Source organism: Varanus komodoensis, unplaced genomic scaffold, assembly GCF_004798865.1.
Source record: "Varanus komodoensis strain SLA01 unplaced genomic scaffold, ASM479886v1 scaffold1, whole genome shotgun sequence".
Taxonomy (NCBI): Eukaryota; Metazoa; Chordata; class Lepidosauria; order Squamata; family Varanidae; genus Varanus; species Varanus komodoensis.
In genome coordinates this window covers 66,960,319-66,984,529 of record NW_025335268.1, presented here as the reverse complement: position 1 = coordinate 66,984,529, position 24,211 = coordinate 66,960,319, and the positions used below count along the sequence as shown (strand labels likewise).

Here is a 24,211-nt window from a genome sequence, read left to right as displayed (position 1 = left end):
ATTTAAAACAACAACAAGCAGCGACTGACTGCTGCTTTAGAAAGCAAGAGCTGTAGCTGAATAGCTTTTCAAAAAGGAAGACAAGGTTCACCAATGTCACACACACCATGGTAGTTCTAAAGGGATTTTGTCTTTCAGACTGAATCACCATGTGATGTTTCCAAGTTGATACAAAATAGACATATGTGCCATCTTGAAAAACAGACATCCATAAAGATCTGAAAATAGTATTGGGCATTTAAAATCAACCCAATAATAAGGAAGCACAGTAGTAAGGATATGCATAACATTACCTATATTTTACACATTCATATAGAATAGATACTTACAGCATTTATATTCCACCGTATTAAAATATTACTAACAATGAAGAACAACTTATATTCTAACAACAACAAAAACATACTGCATGCATACGGCACAACAGTTCACTGTAGATCATTTAACCTGCATTGAGGCTGTGATGCATGCATGGCTACCATTCTGAATATGCAGTGCCCCCCGCCAAGTGTGTATGAATGCAAGAGAAAACCTATGTGCCTACAGTTGGTTATATTTTGAGGGAGTGAGGGCAGCAAAGAAACAAGAGACAAAGTTCATAGGGACATTTTCAATATATGTTCAGGGAAGAGTCTTGAGACAGGTAAAGAATTGATAGCCCTGCTGGTTCCATACAGCTGCAGCAAGAGATGACAACAACATGTAATATTTTAGGGTATCACAAACCTTCCAGACTATATGGAGTTTAGAGCAAGAACAGCATAAAATACAGCTTATGTGTCAAAGGAGGTGTGTTAATTACCTCAGAGGTAGTCAGCTTTCACCAGAGGAAGCAGCAAAGTGTTCTACCTGCTTAAGGAAGGCAAATGTACTGCTCCATTTGTACTGCCCCAATGGAATATGAAACTACTGCCTCATCTAAAGGAGAGAGAGAACCAACCTCCTGTTTGATGTCATTCTGCAGTTTCATTCAGATCAGGCTTCCTTAACTTCTTCCAACATATCTGGAGAGAACCAACTTGGGGAAGGTTGATATAGATGGCAAAAAGCATGGAAAACGTTTCAACATAAATGCCATGAGGCACAGTAGTGGTCCTTCAGCACCACCTTATGGGAATTGGCCACAGAAATGGAACGATAACAGCTTTTTACAAAAGTTTCCTTGCCTGACAACTCTCTTCCACAGTACAGCTCAATTCAATTACTATTCCATTTCTATAGACAGGAAGTTGAGCCAAGAGGCAGCAAAACTGCCTGAAGTCATATATGAAATCATGGAAGTCTTGTCTGAAAGCTCGGGTTATTCCAGAACTTCTGAACTGCATAGTTTAGAAATGTGTAGGAATTAGCACCCCTGCTTTCTTTTCCTGTTTGATTGCCTTACAAAGTCTGACAGGAAAGAGGAGCTCCAGTTCCTCATTGCAGGCATGTTAAGTCTTATTAATGAAGCAAAATCAAAGCGACTTGCCCACAAAAGTCTGCAGCAGCAGTTTCCTGTTACAAAAAGGTTTCCTTGAAATTGCACACACATTGCAAACAAGCTGAAAAAGAAAACACTGATTGCCCACTTGAACTTTTCAAGAAGGTTGAGTTGGTTTAGTACAACTTTTGGAATGCCGTTTTTGACAACTGTCATGTCATGTCGTGGAAAAGGTTCCTCAGTTAAAAGATCAAATCTTTAGCTATGAAATTAAATATCAGGATTCTAATGAAACAGCAGTACTTCCATCAAAATAGTATCAACTATTTTTGAGATGGTAAGAAAAATGCCATTCATTATAAAACTCCAAATGTTTTTTCTTCAAAAGGATAAATCAGTGTTGGTATGGCTTATTAGATAAAAGTGCATCCAGACCATACAGAGGGTATACCAACAGACCAGAGTAACTGGAAAAGTGAGGCAATTTCCTTCATTTGAGGGAGAGTGGGGGTTGAACCCCAATTAAATATACGTGCAATTGCACCGCACCTGACAAATAGATTCTCTTGGGGGACAGAATTATGTTAATATTGTAATGACAGTGCTTTAGAAAGAATGGCTTACACTAATGTATTCTTGAAGGAGGAATAATGCTGCTCTTTGCAAGAAAGAGTTTCAGTAGCAGGGAGCTTCACACAATACCAGTGGTGTATACTTGATTCTGTTTCACAAAAATCTTGCATTATTCAAATGCCTTCGTGCATATGCCACATAGGAACAAATAACCTCATTGTTCAGAACATATCTTTGTATGAGGGTTTCTGCAGTTGGGGAATACAGTTATTTTCCATTTCCTCCCCCTCCCCACTTACAGATTGGAAACATAAAAGGTTGCTTGGCGTGCCTTATTTTAAAGCACAGTTTTGGAAACTTCAATAAGCATGGTAAGTTTTAAACATCAATTGTCATATTAACAACAGCATGTTAGCTTATTATCTGCAACCTTCCATATAGAAAACAATGCTCTAGTGGTATGTAGTAAAGCTGAATTTACATTTTGATAGGGGTATCCAACTCTATAGGAAAGCTTCTCTCAAGCAAAAAAAGATGTATTGTAGCATTTCTTAGTTTGCTTGTGATTATGGTATTGAAATGATTGTAATCGGCATTAATGTTGCATTATAGTTTTATAGAAAAGTTTAGCAATTATGTATTTTAATTGTTTTAATGCATATCATAATGTATTTCAAAGGATGTACTTTTCTTGTAAATGACAGAAAGGTTCAAAAGCAAGAACATTAATATCATAGAATAGCTCAATCAATGGCTCACACCTCAATCCAATTGAGAATCTGTGGCAAAGCTTGAAAGTTACTGTTCACCAAGAGTCCACATGGACTAACAGAAGACTAGCCAAACATTGTAGGATCCAGATGTGTAAAGCTGACACGCGCTTACTCAGGAAGACTGGCAGCTGTTACTACTACCATAATTGATTTCTACCAAGTATTGGCTCAAAGGATTGGTTGAAATGGCCGAATGATGTCAGCCAGGAAGTTGGTTCTCTTTCTAGTGCTGGATTTGAAATCTATGTTGCTGTGCAACCAACTAGTGTCAGTGTTTTTTTGTTTCCTTAGCCTTTGCACCTTCACAGCATTGAGCATCTTGTGCACATCAAGTGGTGAAAATGTCAATAAAATCAATTGCAATTCCAGACTGTAACACAATCAAATATCTAAGAGTCAAAAGGGGATGAATACTTCTGCATGGCACAGTACTTCTATCAAATATATAAATAAAATGTTGTCTCCTGCAATGAACATTGAAGTATTTCACATTTGAATGTTCTTTACATTTAAAAGACTACATTTTTGGCAGGAAAATTGAGGCTGCAGATACCCCCAGTGATACTTGTGGTTATTTAATAGAGTTGCCTCACCTACTTGCACTTTCTGTAGAACAGGCACAACAGTCACAGTGACTTGGCTAAGTGCACAAATTCTTGGAACAGAAATGAGACTGTGGATAGAAATAAATTCAGCTCATGATCTGCCACGCCATATTTTGTGTATTCAGACCTAGATGGATCCCAGCCTACTGATTGCCTCTCTCTAACAGGCCAACAGCATGACATTTTCCAATCTCATTTAGCAGTCCTTCTTGGCTAGCTTGGGGAACGGGGTACTTTCAAAGCCACACTGTGCAGCACACCTTGCTGAGTTCAAATATCATGGCAAGCTGCATGCCCCAAGCTATTTGTATTTGATGTTGTAAGCCGCCCCGAGGCCTTGGCAAGGGGCGGCATAGAAATGTTTTAATAAATAAATAAATAATAAATAAATAAATAGATAGGAGATTGCCCAGCATGCATGGGACTGAAAAAAAGAAGCCACTGCGGCATTTCTCCACCATGATCATTAGAACCCAGCCAATGTTATACAAAGTGATGCTTCAGCTGCACACAAAGCCTTCACCATGCAAAGTTGGAGGATTTCTATGACTATTATTGTGCATGCAAGCACAAGCACAAGCACACACACACACACACAACTGTCCACACCACTGATCTTCTCAAGACAAGCTTGGGGAAAGCAAGAACCTTCATGTGTCACAGAGGTTGCTTCACCCTATCTTAGAGAATAAAGTTTTATCAAAAATGCACAAAATGCTGTTATGTGATTCTACATGTTTATTCAATAATATCTCAAGAAGGCAGTAAAGGCAGAAAGAAAGGGAATGACACAAGTGAGAAAACAAAATCCAGTCAGTCTCTCCCAAATGGATTCAACCTGCTTGCTTGCTTATTTATCTGGGGATATTTCTAGCCCATTCAATCACTCTGTGTCTCTGGACGGCTCGCTCACAACAGAATCAATAAATACAACAATATAAATATAAATATCATAAATATCCCAAACAATAATAATTATTATATGAAAGTAACAACTGGTTCCCAACAGCATCCTGGCAGTTCTATTTTGCACCATTTGAAGTATCCAGACTGTCTTCAAGGGCAGCCCCACGTACAGCACATTATAATCGTCCAACTGGGAGGTTACCAGTGCGTGTGTCACCACTGCTAGGCAGTTTTCATCCAGGTAAAGATGCAAATGATGGATCAGCTGAAGCTGAAGGAAAGTGCTCATCGCCACCGCCGTCACTTGGACTTCCAGGGACAGTTCCGGGGCAAGGAGCACTCCTAAGCTGTGGACCCTGTCCTTTGGAGGGAGTGCAACCCCGTCCAGGACAGGGCCAAAGTTACTTACCTGGAAACCTGAACCACTTGCCAAAAGGATCTCTGTCTTATCTGGATTGAGATTCAATTTATTGGTCCTCATCCAGGCCATTACCTCGGCCAGGTACCAGTTTAGGACCTCCACTGCCTCATCTGGATTAGTTGTAAAAGAGAAGTAGAGCTGGGTATCATCAGTGTACTGGTGACTCCACAGCCCAAACTTCATGATGACCTCTCCCAACGGTTTCATGTAGATGTTGAACAGCAAGGAGGACAAAATGGAACCCTGTTTTATTCCATGGCAGAGTTGCCATGGCACAGAGCCATAGACCCCCAGCACCACCTACTGGAATCGGCCAGCCAGGTAGGAATGGACCTACTGCCAAGCAGAGCCTCCTACTCCTAACCTGGCCAGCCTATCCCGAAGGATACCATGGTTGATGGTATCGAAAGCCGCTGAGCGGTCCAGGAAAACCAATTGGGGCGCACTCCCCCATCCCTCTCCCTGCACAGGTCATCATATATGGCAACTATGGCAGATTCAGTACTGTAACCGGGTCTGAAGCCGGACTGAAATGGGTCCAGATAATCAATTTCATCCAAGAGTGCTAGGAGTTGTCCTGCCACAACCCGCTCCAACACCTTGCCCAAAAACAGGATGTTGGCCACTGGTCTATAATTGGTGGCCACCTCTGGGACTCCTTCTTCAGGACAGGCCTGACCACTGCCTCTTTTAAAGGGGTGGGGATCCAGCCCTCCCTCAGTGAGGTGTTGATGACCTCCTGGATCCAGGTACCAATCCTGTGTTTGGCTTTAGTAAGTAACCACGAAGGGCACGGTTTGGGTAAGCAGGTGGTAGGACGACCAGTCCAAGCACCTTGTCCACATCATTAGGCCACATCAACTGAAATTTATCCAATAATGCTGGACCAGATGGGGCTCTGGGGACCACTGTGATGGGACCTTATCAATTGTGGAGTCCAGCTCGTGACGAATCTGAGTGATTTTCTCCTTAAAGTGATGGGCAAAGTTGTGACTACAGGCTATTGATGGTGCCACGGGATCTCTTTTAGGGCCAGGATGTATTAGGCCATGTACCACTCGAAAAAGCTCCTCTGGACGGCACTGTGATGAGGCAATGGAAGTGGAGAATTTCTTCTTTGCCCCCCTTACCGCCACAGCATAGGCTCGATAATGAGCACGTAAGCATGTTCAGTCAAAGTCATCCCATGATTTCCTTATTTCTTCAGGAAAATAACATTCCTCTAACAAATCCCTGCAAAATGTGTTATTCTGTCTTTTTATAAGGCATATCGCCCACCCTGACTCTTCCCTCCTCCTACAATAATTCCTGCTTTCATGTGTTGCTATCTGAATCATTCAGCCCCTGTTCATTTAAGTTAATCATGATGACCTCAGCAAGATCTCTCAGGAAAGCACAGCTTTCAGGTAAAAGTGATACTTATGGTATCATGAACAAAAGATATTCATTTTACAAAATGCTAAAGCTGTACTTGGAAACATAAACCAGAGCATTCCACCTTTTCCACAAACTAATCCCTCAGCTTATAAAATAAGAGGCTAGGATTTCATAATAGGGATGGTACAAATATTGAGAGACTAAAGTTCATTGCTGAATCCAAAGCTCTGCTATACACAGTTATTCTGCATAAGGAAAATGCACTGTTTGCATTCTTTGATATTAGAAAATGCACTGCTTGCATTTTCAAAACTAACGATATTACCTCCTGCCTGCACAGATCTCTGTATATGCATTGGAGCCCATATTTTTCCCCGAGTCTCAGGAATCCTGCATGTCCAGTGCCTGCTCACACAAATAAAAACACTTCAGTGTTTGCATACATACAATGCAATGCCGTATTAGCAGTGTATTTTGAGAGCTACTGTACTGCAATGGCTGAGAGATTAATCTGTGAACTAGGAAGGCTGCAGTTCAAATCTTGCCTTGTCTGTTAAGTCAAGAGATAGTTTGAGGCAAGGCACTATTCTTCCAGCTTCCCTGTAGCACACTAGGAAAAAGGCACTAGCCTCTCTTTCCCTCAGTCCCAGGATTCCACCTCAACTCTTCATAGAGGGATTAATACTGGTGTACTGCTGTAAGAAGAATTACGGTAACGCATAAGAAGTGTTTTCAACATTCAGAAACCACTATACCCTCAGTTAAAATATGAAACCTAGCCCTATTCTTATATTGGGTTTATTGTTACTGTTTTATTGTTACATGTTGGTCTTGCTTTTTTTGTTTATATGTTCCAATTTTTATTCTCTGTTAACTTCCCAGAGAGAGAGATGTTGGTAGGATAAAAATTAAATAAATGAATGAATAATAAAATTAAGCACATTGTAGAAAAAGGCTAGTTAGGTAGGTAGGTAGTTCCTGGATAATAGCATCTTCCAAAAGATACAGAACGACACAGGGTGCTGGGCACCTGCAGAGGTTTTTTGGTCAATCCCTTTTACTGCCAGCCTTCCTGGCTTTCTCCCAAAATATCAGCCCACATACACCCAGGAGACACACCCTGTGAGACAGACATTAGCACTTTGACCACATATATTTAATGTACAGAGATACAGGTTTCATATCCTGTACCAAGGAAATGCAAATTACTGTTCAATTATTTATACCAGATAAGCATCCACTCATTTTCTTTTCATAGATTCATAGAATAGTAGTGTTGGAAGGGGCCATGAAGGCCATCGAGTCCAACCACCTGCTGTTACAAGTTACACCATCCCACTCAGATGGCTGTCTAGTTTCTTTCTGAATGTCTCTAGTGTGGGAGAGCCCACCACCTCTCTAGGCACCTGGTTCCACTCTTGTATTGCTTTGACAGTGGGGACGTTTTTCTTGATGTCCAGCCTGAATCTGGGTTGTCACAATTTGAACTGATTATTCCATGTCCTACACTCTGGCATCAGCAAGAAGAGATCTTGACCTTCCTCTTTGTGCCAGCCTTTGAGGTAGGCTGAACATGCCCAGTTCTCTCAGGCTCTTCTCATAGGGCAGTGCTTCCAAACCCTGAATCATTTTTGTTGCCCTACTTTGAACCCTTTCTAATTTTCTTGCATCTTTCTTAAATCTTGGTGCCCAGGACCAAAATCTTGATGGCCAGAACTGGACACTAGTCAGGTGAGGACTGACTAGTGAGGAGTACAGAGGAACTACTACTTCTTGTGATTTGGAAGTAATACTTTTGTTGATGAATCCCCAAATAGCATTTGCCCTTTTGACAGCTCATTGCATTGTTGGCTCATGTTTAGCCCGTTGTCCACTATTACTCCAAGATCTTTTTCTTTTTCAGTTCTGTTGAGCCACACATTCCCCATCTCGTATCAAGGTGTTTGGTTTCTTTTTCCTAGGTGGAGAACTTGGCTCTTGTCCTTACTGAATCTCATTCTGTTGCTTTGAGCTCAGTGCTCAAGATCGCCCTAGATCTTCATTCTGTCGTCTAGGGTGTTTGCTATTCCACCCAGTTTTGTATCATCTGCAAATCTTGCATTGCGTGCCCATATGCTTCTGAGTCCAATTCAAGGTTTTAATCTATAAAGCCCTAGATGACTTGGAACCACAATACTTAATAGAATGCCTCTGCTAACCACAACCTATATATTCCCTAAGATCAAGAAGTGGGACCTGCCTCTGATCACTGCCTTCACAAGAGAGGCTTGGTTGGTGGCAACAAGGAGAAGGGGGTTTTCAGTGATGCCCCCCCCCCCCCAGTAATGGAACAAGATCTTCACTAAGGCCTGTCTGGTGCCAACTTTAATTTCTTTTTGGTGCCAGGTTAAGACTATCCTCTACCACAGGGCATTGTATTTGGTTGATACTATATGTTTGCTGCTAACAGGTTTTATGAATTAATTCGTATTCATTGTACAAGCTATTGTGCATTGTAACAATTGTTTCAAATTTGGTTTTTAAATTTTGTATGGTAACACATATGATGCTTTGATTATTGCTTGCATTTTATATTGTATTTTAAATTGCTGTAAACCACCCAGAAAGGTTTGGCTATTGGGTGCCACAGAAATAAAATCATCACCATCACCGAGGCTTCAAATGCTGCTGCTTGCTACCTATTTCTGCATCTGCAGGAGCCGCAAATGGTTCATTCTAAGGGGAGACAGTACTGCTCCACTCCCTCATGGCCTTACTGAAAAACTAGAGAAAAGGAGGATGAACTAGGAATAGCTGGCTTGGGGCAGGGGAAGATAGCAAGAGAACCAAATATGGAAAAAGGGGCTCTAGAAAGAATGGACAGCAGAAAGCAGAGAAGGCAGCAAGTGGCCTAGGGAACAGAAATCAGACAGCAAGCTCCTCTCTGAGGCTACTGCAATTTCTTGTTGGTTTCCAGCAGTGGTTGGCACATGAAGCATCAAATATTGAAAAGAATTAAAAACAAAACATAGATGCATATTAGGAAGTCTGGAACAGTCTTGAACCATATTTTCCCAAATGATAGCCACTTACATGTTTTTTTTAATTGAAGTGGGAATGATTTTTTTATTAGCATAGGCATTGCAGTCCCCTCTACCTTTCCAAAAATAGGTCTCCTGAAGCAGCATAGAGGAAACACACATTACCACACATGCAAACTTGCAAATAAAATAAAATAAACACAGAGGCCCCTCAAAGGCTTCAACATGGAACAGTTCAGAAATGCACCAATTTCCGAACCCTGCAGCCAGTTGTTCTATAATGTCTTCTGCTTTATGCTGACAACCTCTCTTTTTCCCTCCACTCATTCAGACACAATGCCTTCAGGTCTGTCTAAGTAATGTAATTCACTGGAGTGGAATTCCCTTGATACCCGCTGCAGTACTCAGTGACAATATCATTTATATTCTACACTGTCATGCCATGACACTGATACATTGGCTTTCATCCCTCATTCACTGCCGAGTACACAGTTTCACCTTCCACTGTGCCCTTTCCCAGCACATGTGTACAAATTTACTCTATTCATCCCCAATTACAGAGCCCTGTTGAAATGCCCTCATTGCATTTATATTCCACGTTCCAAATGTCAACTTTAGTTGAGAATTCCAATTATGCACAAGATTCCTCCATTAGCAATAATGGTTACACAGCATTCTTTAAATGAGCATCCTTAAAGTCTTCCCAGACAAGATGAGACACACAGCAAAATGCATCATTTCGAGTGAAGGTCTGTGACTAAATGCTATATATTATTCAACTAATGCTACAATGACTGGCCTGAGCTACAAACATCAAGTGTTATACTGAGATTAGGTCATCCTGTCTAAGTGGGCTGCATTTATAAATCTATGCAGTTCTGCATACTGATGTGGGAAGGGACAGTTCTAGAATACAATCTTTTGCAGCTAGGTCATGACCCATCTAGTCTTGCCCAGTTGTTGTATGCTGACTTGGAAAGATCAGAGATAAAGCTGGGAGGCAGGGTAAAGTATTTTCAATGAATAAAAGAGGAAGTTGTGGACTTACAAGAGTTGGTATCTCCTTTCTCCCTCCCTCACTGATTAGAAAGTGGCATCTAGCCTAGCACAGTATTGGGCTATAATTCATACTTGGAAGGAACAGGACTTCCTTAAACTTCCCTTCTAACCCCAGATAGTACATTCAGGATATAGATAAACCCAGTATTGCAGCCTTCCTTAGCCTAATGCCCAGCAGATGCTTTGGAAGTCAATTCCCATCCAACATGCTTCAAGGTAAAACTCAATGCCAAGTTAAATGTAAGATTTTCCCATTTTCATTTAGGTATTTTATTTTGCCATAACTGTTTAATCACAACAGTTTGTGCCCACACTCATACACAGAGTACCCACAAGCTATGACCTAATCAAAACCAGTTTCTTTGGAAAATGACATTCTGTCCTTCTGGATGTCTAAAGCACTTCAGGAAAGGGGGAACAAGTCAATTCTTCTGAGGAAGAGAAAACCTATGTGCGCCACTTTTTAAAGAATCAGAACCTACATTTGCCCTGCATTCTAGAGAAATGGTCCTCAAACTCTTTGGCTTGTGGGACATTTGAAACTTAAGAGAAAAGGTTGTGGGAATCATCACAAAATGCTTGCAAAATGAACAGCCTAAAAGGCAAGCAAGTTGCCCAAGAAAGAAAAGTGTAATAACTTTAGAGCCACATTTTCTCCTCCAATAAAACACCCATTGCACAGAAAATTTCAGCTATCAAGTTATGTGTTTCACTGTAGACCTAAAGCCAAAAGACATTTCTATTAAAAGGCCTTGTAGATTGTGTAGCTCAAAATACATTTAAAAAATCCCAAACTATGCAGCAGTTCTTTATGCCTAACTGGCTCCCTGGAAGGCTACTGAACCTGCAAGGGGGTTTGCTACACTGTGCCTGCATATCGGCATAGAGCGCACACTGTTCTGCTAATCTGTCACTGAATAAGACTGCCACTGTAGGCAGGCATTCTGTGCAAGTGATCTCCTGGGGATAGCTGATTTAGAACTACTATTCTATATAACCAAGCAACTGTTAAAAGGATGTTCATGAGTGCTGATGCTTAAAGTTTCTTAATTTGATGCCAAAAATTATATTGCCCATTTTGCTTACAAATACTTAATTTGGCATTATGCATCCATACAGACAGAATTGAAACCCTTTGCATCATTTGCCTGCATATGGGTAGGCCTAAAGAATGTAGGGGAGATGGCTGGTGCACACAAACTCCCCTCAATATCCCATCCTTCCAGCCATCTTATATATATTTGTGAGTCAACACGGGACTTCAAAGGAACACAGGACCACCACTGAAAATAGCAGCCTGGTGTCAAGTCCCTCTCCTCATGGCAATATTTAGTGTCTTGACAATATTATACTGTGTTCTTCCCTATCCCTGCCAGCTTCAGCCAATGACACAGGATGAGAAGTACACACAGCACAATGGTATCTAGGATAAATTGTCCTAGACTTTACAGCGTGGAAAAGGGGAATCAAATATCATTTTCTGCAGCTACCTTATGTTTTATTCCATCCAGTCTACAGTGCTGCCACACAGCCAAGAAGCATTCTGAAGAGAAGAAAACTGACTGCTTTCAATCAGCATGATGCCACAACAGAATAAGCAGGGTCTATCAATAGCGATTAAAGCTTGCATGCAATTAGGCCCTTCCACAAATGAAAAGAGCCCTTTGCTTCACAGAAGAGCCTTCGCCCTAGCAGAAGAGGAGAGGAGGCAATTTTTGCTGCTTATCCTTTTCCCTGAAGCACCTGGTGCCACATTCTATACTGTTCTGGAGGGTCCTCAAGACTCCTGCTGCAAATTTTAGGGACATGCAGGGGCCATTGTTCCTACCCAGCCAGGCAGTTTTCATAACCAGAGTTCTGTTAGAGCATCCCTATACTTTTGGATGGTAGAGCTAAAGCAAAATATCTAAGCTTGGCAGTTTATTCCAAATCATGACAAAAGAGTAACACATGGGCACTGTTTTGTTTTCTTAGCTTAGGCAACTTCAAGAGAAACAGAATTACTACTGGTAACTTGACACCCCTCTCATTCTGCAAAGCCAGCCTCCCTCTACCACAGCTTCAAAATCTAAAATATAGCTCTTACCAGACAGAGGCAAGACTGCATACGAGCCAATAGCGAGCATTTAAGAGACTGACTGTACTTGGTCTACAGCTGAAGGTTATAGGAGTCTTTATTTTCAGTTATATACAAAAGGGCAATAGATGGAAAGTCTTATTAAACCACTATTTTTTTTTCTTGCACGCCCACACTTCCAACACCTACTATGCAAGTACATAAATGCAACAGACAGGCACACAAAAATCCCAGAATGATGGCTCACTCTAATGCAAACCAGCACAGACGTCTTCCTTTCCATCTTCTCTCAGCATCCCAAAAGCTTGTTGAAAAAGAGAAAACAGTACTGCACAAACATGCAGCCAAACTGGATAGAATGCTGGCAGATTCCCACATTTTAATGCAGACCTGCCACAATCACATACACAAAGAGTTTGGAGCAAGGCAAGAGACACGGGTGAGTAAAGCAGGCAGAACATTTTCTCCCCTGTGACTTGTATCCCTGGAGGATTTCCCTAATTCTCCAAGCTTCTGTGTCCAATCCTGGCAGCGTTCTAGTTAGGTTCTGCATCCCTTACCTGCGCATTTCTTCTGTTCCTTAAACTGGACCCTTTACCCCACTCCCGTTATACATCATTGGTGCTGCTCTGCGTAGTGATTTTTGGGGAATTTGTTGTTTGCAAATTCTTTTTTGCAATCCAGTTCTCAAAGGATATATTATGCATTTCAAATAATACGTATAAAATGGCGTATTTTAGTTTAAACAATATTTAGAAATCCATACCTTAAAACAATGCATTTTCAGAAATGTGTACTTTGAGAGACAGTTTAAAAAAACATTCAAATGCAAATGCAGAAACAGAAAGAACTAACTTCTGAATTCCTGTGAAATGGACAGGGGCCAGAAATAGATGGATTCATTCAAACCTAGTTTAAACATGACCCTTACCGACAGGAGAAGAGATCCTCAGTTTGCTAGCATTGGTTCAGTATTTGCAAATGCCAACCTTAGTTGTGAATAAGTACACACTGGGGTAGGCCCATGCAAAAATCCTTAAAAGCAACTGGAAATATTTCAAGATGATGATGGGCTGTGTTAGGCTAGACTAAGCTGGACCCCACTAATGTTAAGAAGCAATAGGAACCTATATTATACCGAGGTGCCATCATCATACAAACATTGTCAGTCTAACTTGAAGCAGCACAGTAAGTGAGGGTCTGGGAAGAGGTGTGGCTATGTGCAAACACCTCTAAGGCAGATTTCCAGTGCCTCCACCAACACGTCGACCCGGGTATCATGCTATCAAAATTAAGCCCTTTTAAAATGCCACTGATATAGACACCCTGAAACTCTTCCATTGAAATTACCAGTGCTGAAAGCATTGAACTGTGGATGGGTCATGCAAATAGTGAAAGATTTGTCTGTCCAAAGAACTTGCTGACTGGCTTAATGCTTGGGAGTTGTATAAACCTTCTACACAGAACATACATTGGAAGGTGCCTTATGGGGAACAGAGGCTTTGCTCGCCCAACCCATGATTTTGACTTGGGCTGGCTGCAGAGCCTCAAGCAAGTTTTTCCCGTGCGCCGCTACCTGATCCTCTTATCTGGAGCTACCAGGGACTGCAACTAGGACCCACCGCAAGCAAAGCAGGTGCTATGGTCTTGAGCTCTGGCCCTTCCCATAAAGTGGATTTCAGGGGCGAAAAAAGAAAAGAAAAAGAATAAAAGAAAAAAGTTCCACCAGTCATAACCATATCAAAAGGTACAAAAACACTGTACAGTCAAGCATGATATTGGGACTAACCACTGCACTTCAGAACTAGCTTTGCAAATTAGTCTAATTTTTTATACACATGACACACAACACCTTGCAACTTTTTCCCCATTGACTGGCCTCATGCATACCTAATTTTTTCCTTCCGTGAAATCATACATGCATTTCAAAGCAATACTGTCTCAATATGCACATGACTAACTCCAGTTAGAACTTTTGCCTATTTAGCAGAAACCCACCGAATGACACAGCTGGATGAAGATGGTACAGAAAGCCAGCTTCCTCTTTTCATTAAACACCTTTTTTCAAATTCCACAGTTATGCCCACAAAAACTTCTATTATTGCACTTCTCATAAAATTCTCCACTGGATTTTTTTTAAATTGCAGAAAGGCATATTTCATTGGCACAGGAAGGCATGTTTGGCACAGGAAGGCACAGGAATAGCCATTACACTCTTGACAGTCTTCTGAAAACACATGGGGGAACGGATCAGAACATGATTGCACATGACAGTCCTATGTAGGGATGCTCAGCCACAAGACTTTGATATAGACATGATGGAGAAAAGTTCTGGTTTTTGAGAAAGATGCCTCACATTTTGACGCCTTTTGAAAAAGGTGCCTGACCTTTCCTATTGTGTGTCCAAGATTATTTTCTGGATGTTTTCCAACACTGACTTTCAGAACACAATGAAGGTTAAGCGTATTGCCTGGCCTCCTTTCCTTCCATGATTTGCAGACTATTGGCACGGTGGCTTTTGCAGTGCTGTGCTGCCCCCATGATGTGGGAGTTCTTGAAGTGCCACTTGCTTCCTAGGCTTCAGGAGTAATGAGAGAATCCCTGGCACAAAACTAAAGGATCCTGCCCTTTCTTTCTTCCCAACATCAGGGCCAGTTCCCCAGAACTGGGAGCAACATAGGCTCCCCACCCCATCTTCAAGCTCCCAGGAAGCTTGGGGAGGGGAATTCCCTTTTTATCACGAATCTATTGTCAGCGGTAACAAATGAGCTTGTGTCCCATTTCAGAGCCCACAGGAAGCTCTTGGGGCAGGGCCCAGTGAGGAAACCAAAGCCTCCACTGATCTGGGGTTCCCTTCCATTGTTCTATATGGCCACCTTACTGTTGCATTTCATGTTATCCTGGGTACTCAAGGAGCACTGGGACTTAACAGATTTCACACTACTAGGATGACACAGTTATCCAACTTCAAAAACCTGCCTCTTATCTTTTCTACATCACTTCTTGCCTTCTTCTTAAAACCTGTGGTTTCTATTGTCAGCTTCTGCATACTCTCAACTCTTAATTTGCTTGTTCAGATTTAATGGAATGGATTGAAACTTGCCCTTCCTTTCTCATGGTGTATGCCATGAGGATGGATGAGTGGATTAATGAAATTATTACAGTGAGAGCACTTAAAAACTGAAAGTGCTATATAACAGATGAACAGTAGCAGTAACAGCAACAAAAACAAGAAGCCTTTCTAAAGATTATTTTGTGCCACAGAAGTTCTAAATTCTTCTGGTTTTGTATCATTTAAAAAAGTGTTTTGAAAAATAGGTGCATACTACTCAGTTATAACCACAATGCCCTCAAATCAGGAACTAAATGACTGTACAGTTTGGGCAAGTACAGAAGGAAGTATTGAAACTTCACTAAAATTAAAACTTATGTGGTACGAAGAATTTTAGTTTCACTGGCTAAGGTTAGGGAAAGTAGATTTCACTAGTATTGTCTTTTAAGTAATCTTTCACTGACGCATTAAAATGACTACCATATAGCACATGAAGTGCTAGTGGAAATTTTGCAGTCCATTAAAGATGGTGAACCAGGTGACTGAAGGGAAATGTCTGTTACCAGGGCATAATGTATGGAAAGAGCAATTGTCTCTCCCCTATTTAGATAACCTGTGAAGGAGCATCTGTAGCACAAAAGATGATGTCACAATATGCAATACATCTTCAGTATTACAATTCATTCTTGAATATATTCAAGAGTAGGTCTCTGAATTTTTTTTAGTTCCTCCCTTCCCCAGTGTACATCCCAGCTTGTTGCATCAATGCTGTACCATGTAAAAGCAAGGTTTTCCATTAGGGCTAAGAGGGTTGCAAAGTTAAAAGCAGCAAAACTACAGCAGCAATAGAACAAAATGTGTGTTGGGGGTGTGTGGGAGGGTTGGTGGGAGATGATATAACATTGAAATAACAGTTAATTTATCTGTTAGAAGGCAGGCAAACTAATGGCAATAAGGAAGGCAGTCCAGAATATTTCAAACCATGTGACACATACAGTAAAATGGCTCCCAAGTTCAATGAGGTTATAAATTGCATTTATCTTAATGTAATGCCTACATATTGCAGTTTCCAGCAAAGACATTTAAAAAAGGAAACAGAAGTTTCTCACTATGATGCTGTCCTGTTTGAAGTGTCAACAATTCCATTAGCTTTTTTATCCTGTGTGACAGTGATCGATGTTGACCATTCAATACCTTCTGATAACAGTGTATGCAAAGATATTAAGCCATATTTTTCCCCATGCAGAATAATTTTCAACATAGATGTACAAGCATATGGCAGACTACTTGTATATAAAGAACATGCTAATACATGCCCAGCAATACCAAAAAGGGGGGGAGGGGAGGTAGGCCCACACTGCAATACTTATGAGAAAAAAAAGCAATACACTGCATGTTCACTTCTGTGAGTTTATGAAAGACACCTGTAGCTTTGAAAAGGAAATTAGCTGCCTTATACTGAGGCAGAGGATGAGTCCATCCAGCCCAGTATTTTCAACACTGACTGTGAAGGGCTCTCCAGGGTTATATGCAAGACTTTTCCCCTGCTCTACTTAGTGACACCAGAGAGTAAACCTGGGGCTTTCACATGCAAAGCATGCACTCTGCCACTGAGACAGGGGCCATCTAGCTGTGAATCTTGCCCGTCCCAGTTCTCACAGCCTCATGGAGCCTCCACTATGTTTAGCCAAGTCCTCTGTCTTCCTTACCCAGCAGTGCTCCTGCTTGCTGGAAGGCACCCTGGAAAGGCACACACGCACGCACACACAGTCTTCTCTGTGGGGGCTTCCAGGGATTGATGGTTCCAGGGAAGGGTGTAGAGAGCCTTGAGTTGGTTCTTTGGGTGCTCACAAGGGTAAATGTGTTCCCTTACTTCTCATCCTTTTTCAAAAGTGGGGGAAGATTGGCAAGTTAGCTGTATCCACCTTAATACAACAATTTTGTATGGCATACTTCATAGATTTTATTTATTTTTTATGTCGTCACCACATGCCTCGGCATCTTGGGACGGCTCACAACATACAATTAAAAACAATAAAACAACAACAAAATCCATAAAATTATAGAAAAACACAAACAAAAAAGTGATGGTTAACGATAAAATATTAATTTGTAAAATAGCAATTAAATAAAAAGGTTTTAACCTGGTGCCTAAAAGAATATAAACTCGGCACCAGATGCCACTGCAGAGAAGGCCCTGCTCTGGGAAGTTGTTCTTTTTATCTCCTTTAAAGAGGGCTCCCGGAGCAAAGCCTCTCCCACAGATCTTAAGGGGCGTGAGGGTATGTAAGAGAAGAGGTGCTCCTTCAGGTATCCTGGTCCCAAGCCATTCAGGGCTTTATAGGTTAAAACCAGCACCTTGAATTGGACCCGGACTTCAACTGGGAGTCTGTGCAGCTTGTAGAGGACTGACGTTATGTGAGAGTAATGCCCTGTCCCCGTCAGCAGCCTGGAAGCTCTGTTCTGTACCAGCTGAAGTATCTGGACCATTTTCAAGGGCAGCCCCATGTACAGCGTGTTGCAGTAATCCAAGCGGGAAGTTACCAGAGCATGTATCACTGTTGCTAGGGAGTGTTCATCCAGGTAAGGACGCAGCTGATGGATCCGTCGAAGCTGTAGGAAAGCACTCCTTGCCACCTGGAACTCCAGTGACAGCTCTGGGTCAAGGAGTACTCCCAAGCTGTGGACCCTGTCCTTTAGAGGGAGTGCTACCCCATCCAGAACTGGGTCAAAATCACCTACCTGGAGACCCGCACCACCCATCAACAGGACTTCCATCTTATCTGGATTGAGGCTCAGTTTATTGGCCCTCATCCAGCCTATTACCTCGGACAGGCACCGGTTCAGTACAGCCACCGCCTCACCTGGAGCATGGGGGACAAAACAGAGCCCTGTGGAACTCCATGGCAAAGCTGCCATGGCGCAGAGCTCTACTCCACCAGCACCACCATCTGCCACACAGTGCCTCCTATTCCCAAGTCAGCCAGCCTATCCAGAAGAATACCATGGTCAATGATATCAAAAGTTGCTGAGAGGTCCAGGAGAACCAACAGGGACGCACTCCCCGTCTCTCTCCCTGCACAGGTCATCATACAGGGCGACCAAGGCAGATTCAGTACCATAACCGGGGCTGAAGCCAGACTGAAATGGGTCCAGATACTCAGTTTCATCCAAGAGTGCCTGGAATTGTCCCGCCACCACCCGCTCTAACACCTTGCCCAAAAACGGAATATTGGCCACTGGTTTAAAGTTGGTGGCCACTTCTGGGTCCAGGCATGCCCTCTTCAGGACAGGACAGATCACCGCCTCCTTCAAGGGGGCTGGGACTCAGCCCTCCCTCAGTGAGCGTTAATAGCCTCCTGGACCCAGGAACCAATCCTGTAACTGGCCTCCTTAAGTAGCCAGGAATGGCAAGGGTCAAAAAGACAGGTAGTAGGACGTACCATCCCAAGCACCTTGTTCACATCATCAGGCCACAATAATTTAGGCATCCTTTTTTTTTAAACAAGAATGAAATCTTGGCTATGAATGGGAGTGGACCTAAGGTCTGTAGCTTAGGAAAACTAGTGTGGTTTAGCCTTCCTTGTGAGAAGGGTGCTGCAAGGAGTCTTTAGTTCAAGGATAGATATATTACTGCTCCTGCTAAATTTGAATTGGTATTTTTATTAGTAGGTACCAGGATATGAATTTTAATACAATTTAAATGAATTTGTACAAGGTTTTTAAAATTAATTTGATAATATGATGTTGCTGATGTGTACTGAAATGGATAATAAACTAATTATTAGAAATGAAATTTTATAGTCTGCTTCCAACTATTGTCTTGCTTTGTAGTTTGGATCAGTATATTACACTATTGTTAGTCTGGATTCTGTCAGTACTTTTATTGTTGGGCCTTAGCATTAACAGAGGTAAGTGATGAAGTTCAAACTGATCAGGTGAAGTAGCAAGGTGTGTGGTCAGAAAGAAACTGAGAAAGTGGGCATGGGCCCTCTTTTCTTATCCAAGGCCCTAGGAGTGGGGGAGGGGGCTCCCAGTCACTCTGTGATATTTAGCTTTGGAAGTTTCTTTCTGATCCAGACCTTGTGCTGCATGGTACACAGAGACCATGAAGAAGAACTGATTAACATGCTTTGATGCTGTTATCAAATGGTATGCTTTCCTGATATTTTCTGAAGTGACAATACATTATCTTGGAATGCACTGCATTACTGTTGTATTATTTTCCTGACATTACCATGTGCTCCTCCACGTGTGATTCAGCAGGGAAAGACAGCTTACGTAGTGGTGATAATGATTCTTGGTGCATCATTGCAGAAGAGGTCTTGGTCCCTTGTGCCTACTAAGCTATGCACAAAGGGGAATTTGAAGCTTAGAGGATCTTTAAGGTTGGGCAGATTTCATATTAATGTGATCTCAGACTTTTTAGTCCTTTAAAGGTCAAAAGTGAAACTGGCACTTCAAATTGAGCCCAGAAACAAAGTGGTAACTTATGCAGACAATTTAATAGTGGAGTTATATATCCTGATTTGCCAACCCAGTAACATCCTGGCAGGTATATGCTGGGCCAACTGAAGCTTCTGAACTGTTTGCAAAGGTAGCTACATGTAGAGTATATTACAGTAAATCTAACTGAGATTAGAAAGTGAATGACAATGTCTAAATCTGGTATCTCAGGGAAAGTGTTTCGCTAGTATAGCCAGTGTGGCATAGTGGTTAAGAGCATGGGACTGGGACTCAGACGATCTGGGTTCTAGTCCCCGCTCAGCCATGGAGCCAACTGGGTGGCTTTGGGCCAGTCACAGTCTCTCAGCCCAACCTACCTCACAGGGTTGTTGTTGTGGGGCTAAGATGGAGGAGTAGACTGATGTAAGCTGCCTTGAGCCCTTTGTAGGAAAAAGGCAGGATATAAATCGAATAAATAAATAAATAGTATACCAGTCAAAGCTGGTCAAACACATTCCTAGCCACTGCTGCCACCTGACTATTCAGGAACACCATTCTGAGAACTTTATTTTTAAGTTAGGAAAAAATGACCCAATCCCAAATACAATAAACACCTTCTCCTCAAGGTGCAGAATCCTGAATCAACAATACTTCATTTATGTCAAGATTAAGCCGCAACAACCACAAAATGGCTGGACTACATTTAGTAACCCTTCTTTGATTTGTTAATGATTTGGGATTCATCACTGGATTGAGATGATGCTTTTTAAAAAAACCTAAATTGTTTGTTTATCAATTATTAACAACAACATACCACTTTAAACATAAACAGTTTTTAGAGCAGTGAATGATAAAAAGACAGAACTGATAAAATAATAGAACAGATATTTTAAAAACAGGATAGTGATAAAATTATGACTGGTCAGTCAAGGAAGGCTTTCTAATAAATGTTTTCTGGAAGCTCCAAAGACAGTATTGGTGCCTCCTGACCACCAGAAGCAGGGCATTCCAGAAAAACGGAGCTGCTACACTTCTCCAGGTGGACTCAAGTCAGGTCAGAGGTCTGTGTGGAACCACAAGGAGCATGCCATCTTGTGACCTTGGTAAGCAATAGCTTGGTATGGGAGAGAAGGTGTAATATCATGGGGACCTTAAAATAGTCTAACAAAATATGCAGAAATCAAAACCATTTTTAAATAAAATAAGCTATATAATTAAATGTAAGCACTGTTTCAAGGGTACAAGCACAGTTCAGAACATCTTGTTGCACTATACCTTGTTGCACTATACATAATGCTCAGAAGAAAAACATTAACTAAGAGTAGTCAGGATGCCTTAATTTTCTGGCTGAAAACCCATCCATTTCATACTTATATAACACTGCTCTAGTATGCATACCACTATGTATGAGTGGGAGACATGAGCAGGGTAAGAATGCCTTAAACAAACAGAATCATACAGTTGGAGAGGACCTAGCTGCCATCAGGTCCTGCTCAATGCAGGCCTCAAGTCTCCCATCCAGGTTCCAACAAAGCCTGTCCCTGCTTAGCTTCCAAGATTAGGCAAGATCAGGCACTTCAGGTTTACCTGCATGGAATATGCCTTTTATCAGATTCTTTTTTCTATTCCCACAAAGACAGGCAGATCCATCCAACATGGCTGACAGTAACCCTCTGAACTTGGAGAATTGTGGGCTTCCACTTGAGGGATGCCAGAATTGACTTGGTACTGCTCCTACCATTCAAAACATTTAGATGCCTGATTTCATTTAAGTTTTTAACATTGCTTGTGAAGAGGCAGGGCTGAGGCACAGCCAGGATTCCTTGTATCCCAATGAGGCCTTGCCCCTTCCCCACAAGCCCTGGAACAACTTCCCACCCCTGCACCAGCAACTGGCAGAAAAACATCTGAATTCAGAGACCAAGCTCTGACCTCAGTATACTTTTTTGAAGTCAGAGCTGTCTCTCCAAATTTTTCTAACAGCCAGAGTGTCTAGCAAGCACAGGTTTGTGCCCTTGAGTGCATTAAATCACATCCTAAATATTCTGACCAAAGTACTTGTCTGCATTACAAGTGTAAATTGCATAAGCACTAAATCAGAGATGGCTATCCTTTATACTCAACAATGTCCTGGAAATTCTGCTCCCTTCAAATGACACAGTGGCCTGTCTCCAGCATTGTATTTACACAAGATAACTCCTTGCTGCTTGTGCTTGTGTAATACACAAAAATAACAGACATAACTGTTGTGTGCATACACATGAGTTCTTTTCTTCACACAAAATCTTCACCTTATCTGTGTAACAAGTGTCATGGTCTTGTTGGTTGTACCATGACCGGCAGATGGACATCTTGTGGCAACCCAGAAGCAAGCTTTTCCTGGAGGTGCACACCTCTGGAATATCCTTCCCAACCTGGCATTCTAGAAGCAGCATATGAGCTATGCTTTAAGCTCTGATTAAAGACACTTTTTTGTTTAACCTGGGTCTGATTCTGCTATCCAGCTGGTTATTATGGTTTTGCAAGTATTTGTTTTTCATGTTTTCACAGATGTTATATATACTGTTTTTGTATTTAATTCTGATGACCAATGTGTTTTAACCTTTCTGTAAACTGCTTAAAAGATTTTTAAAGATATGTTAAGCAGTACATAAATCTATTTAATAATAATAATAGCAGCAGCAGCAGCAGCAGCAGCAGAATAGTAAATAAGATGATGAGGATGTGTGATGCTCTCTTGAAGAAACTGGTAGTTCAAACGCTTGCTGGGGACACCAGAGTGTGAATGACAGATGTCCTTATAAAGAATATTTCACATTCCAGAGCTTTGATCCAGTGCAATTTTCATTCTACAAATTCTTTCTGGGTTATCCTGATAGAATAATCTGAGCAGCTGCAAACAGTCACATGACACCCCTGTAAGACTATGAATAGTGAGTGAGCAACATAGTGCACAGCCTTGTCTAAAGTAGCACATACCCAAACACAAAAAGCTTCCATGTATTATATGGTATCATTTTCACATGTACAAATGCTTTACAGTTTTGGGATAATTTACATTTATAATAGACCTGACAGGCTAAGAGATTTGTCCAAGGCCACTCCATTACTTTTATGGCCAAGTGAGAATTTGAACCTTTGGTTTTTTACATCCAAACACTATCAACTACACTATATTGGGATAATAACTACAGCAGGATAACTAAGTTATAGTATTCATTATGGGTTTGCTGTCTGCACTAATTTTTCTATGACTGTATATTCCTCTGAATAAATATTACGGTATTCTGATACATTCATATCTAACTATGAGTACTAGTGTAGTAAAGATGACGGCACCAGAGAAATCCCAGCTCAAATCCTTTTCTAAGAATTTGAATTTGAAACACAGAAACACCTAATCTGAACACTCATTTTGCTGAAAGCACAAGGGCTACTGACCACATAATGTGGGAGAGACACCCCAAGAGTTGCTGGCGGCATGCAGGGAGTTGCACCACACTGGGTATGCCTCAGGTGGGCCCTTTTTTGGGGGGGCCATTTGGGCTGCCCTGCTGTATCATGGTGAAACCCACACGAGGCTGTGTTTCTTTAGCTCACTGCAATGATGGGTAACTGGACTTTGTGTGTGTGTGTGTGTGGGATTATAGCTCTATCCTATTATTACTGATATTATGTATTGATGTTCAGTTGCAAAGTTGTGTCTGACTCTTTGTGACCCCATGGACAACATTCCTCCCAACTCTCCTGTCCTCCACCATCCCCCAGAGTCCACCCAACCCCACACCATGTCATATATTGTAGTATATAATGGGATAGGAAGCTGATGGTTCCTGAGGGAAGTGGAAATGAGCAGCAAATTGCAAATCACGCATAGATCATCGATGGATTGGTTTACACACTCATTACTACTGTCCCTTGCTCCTGTCAGCACAAGAATACCTCCTGGAAGGCAGAAGAATAAGAGCCCAAATACCAGCAGCCTCATGCTCATCTTCAGCTACATTGATTTGCAGAGCTCTAGGCTTGTACAGAGGGAGGACAGTGCTTTCACTGGCAGTTTCCAGTGGCTGTTCCCAACCTGGTACCTTCTGGAAAAATGGAAGGAGTGAGAGTACACATGTCTATACCCTTCCTCTGATTTTGGTAAAACAGGCACCACTGGATTGTGCCACCTCAGGCATTCAACCGCTGTGCCTGTACTGTACATTTGTCACTCAGTCTGTAAGGGATGGATTAAGAGCATCTACTTCTTGCCTAACACACTATCTGCACAGTGGTAGAGATCTGCCAGGTAACAGGCTCTGCAAATTCCATACTTTGGGAAACTTCAAAAAACTTTGTCAACAGTACCAACTTCACTGCTGGCAAATTGTAAGAGTTGCTAAACTGGAGAAAGCAGCATAGCTATCTGAAGCCATTTAATCTGTAGTCTATTTCTGGAAAAACTTACAAAGTGGTCTATCAGACTATACAAGTTTT

At 41.7% G+C, this 24,211-nt stretch overlaps 1 protein-coding gene across 3 annotated transcripts in view; it reads right to left on the bottom strand.

The window, feature by feature from the left end:
• Positions 1 to 24,211, bottom strand: part of BACH2 (BTB domain and CNC homolog 2) — a 220,543-nt gene that overhangs the window by 81,955 nt on the left and 114,377 nt on the right. The window lies entirely within an intron of this gene.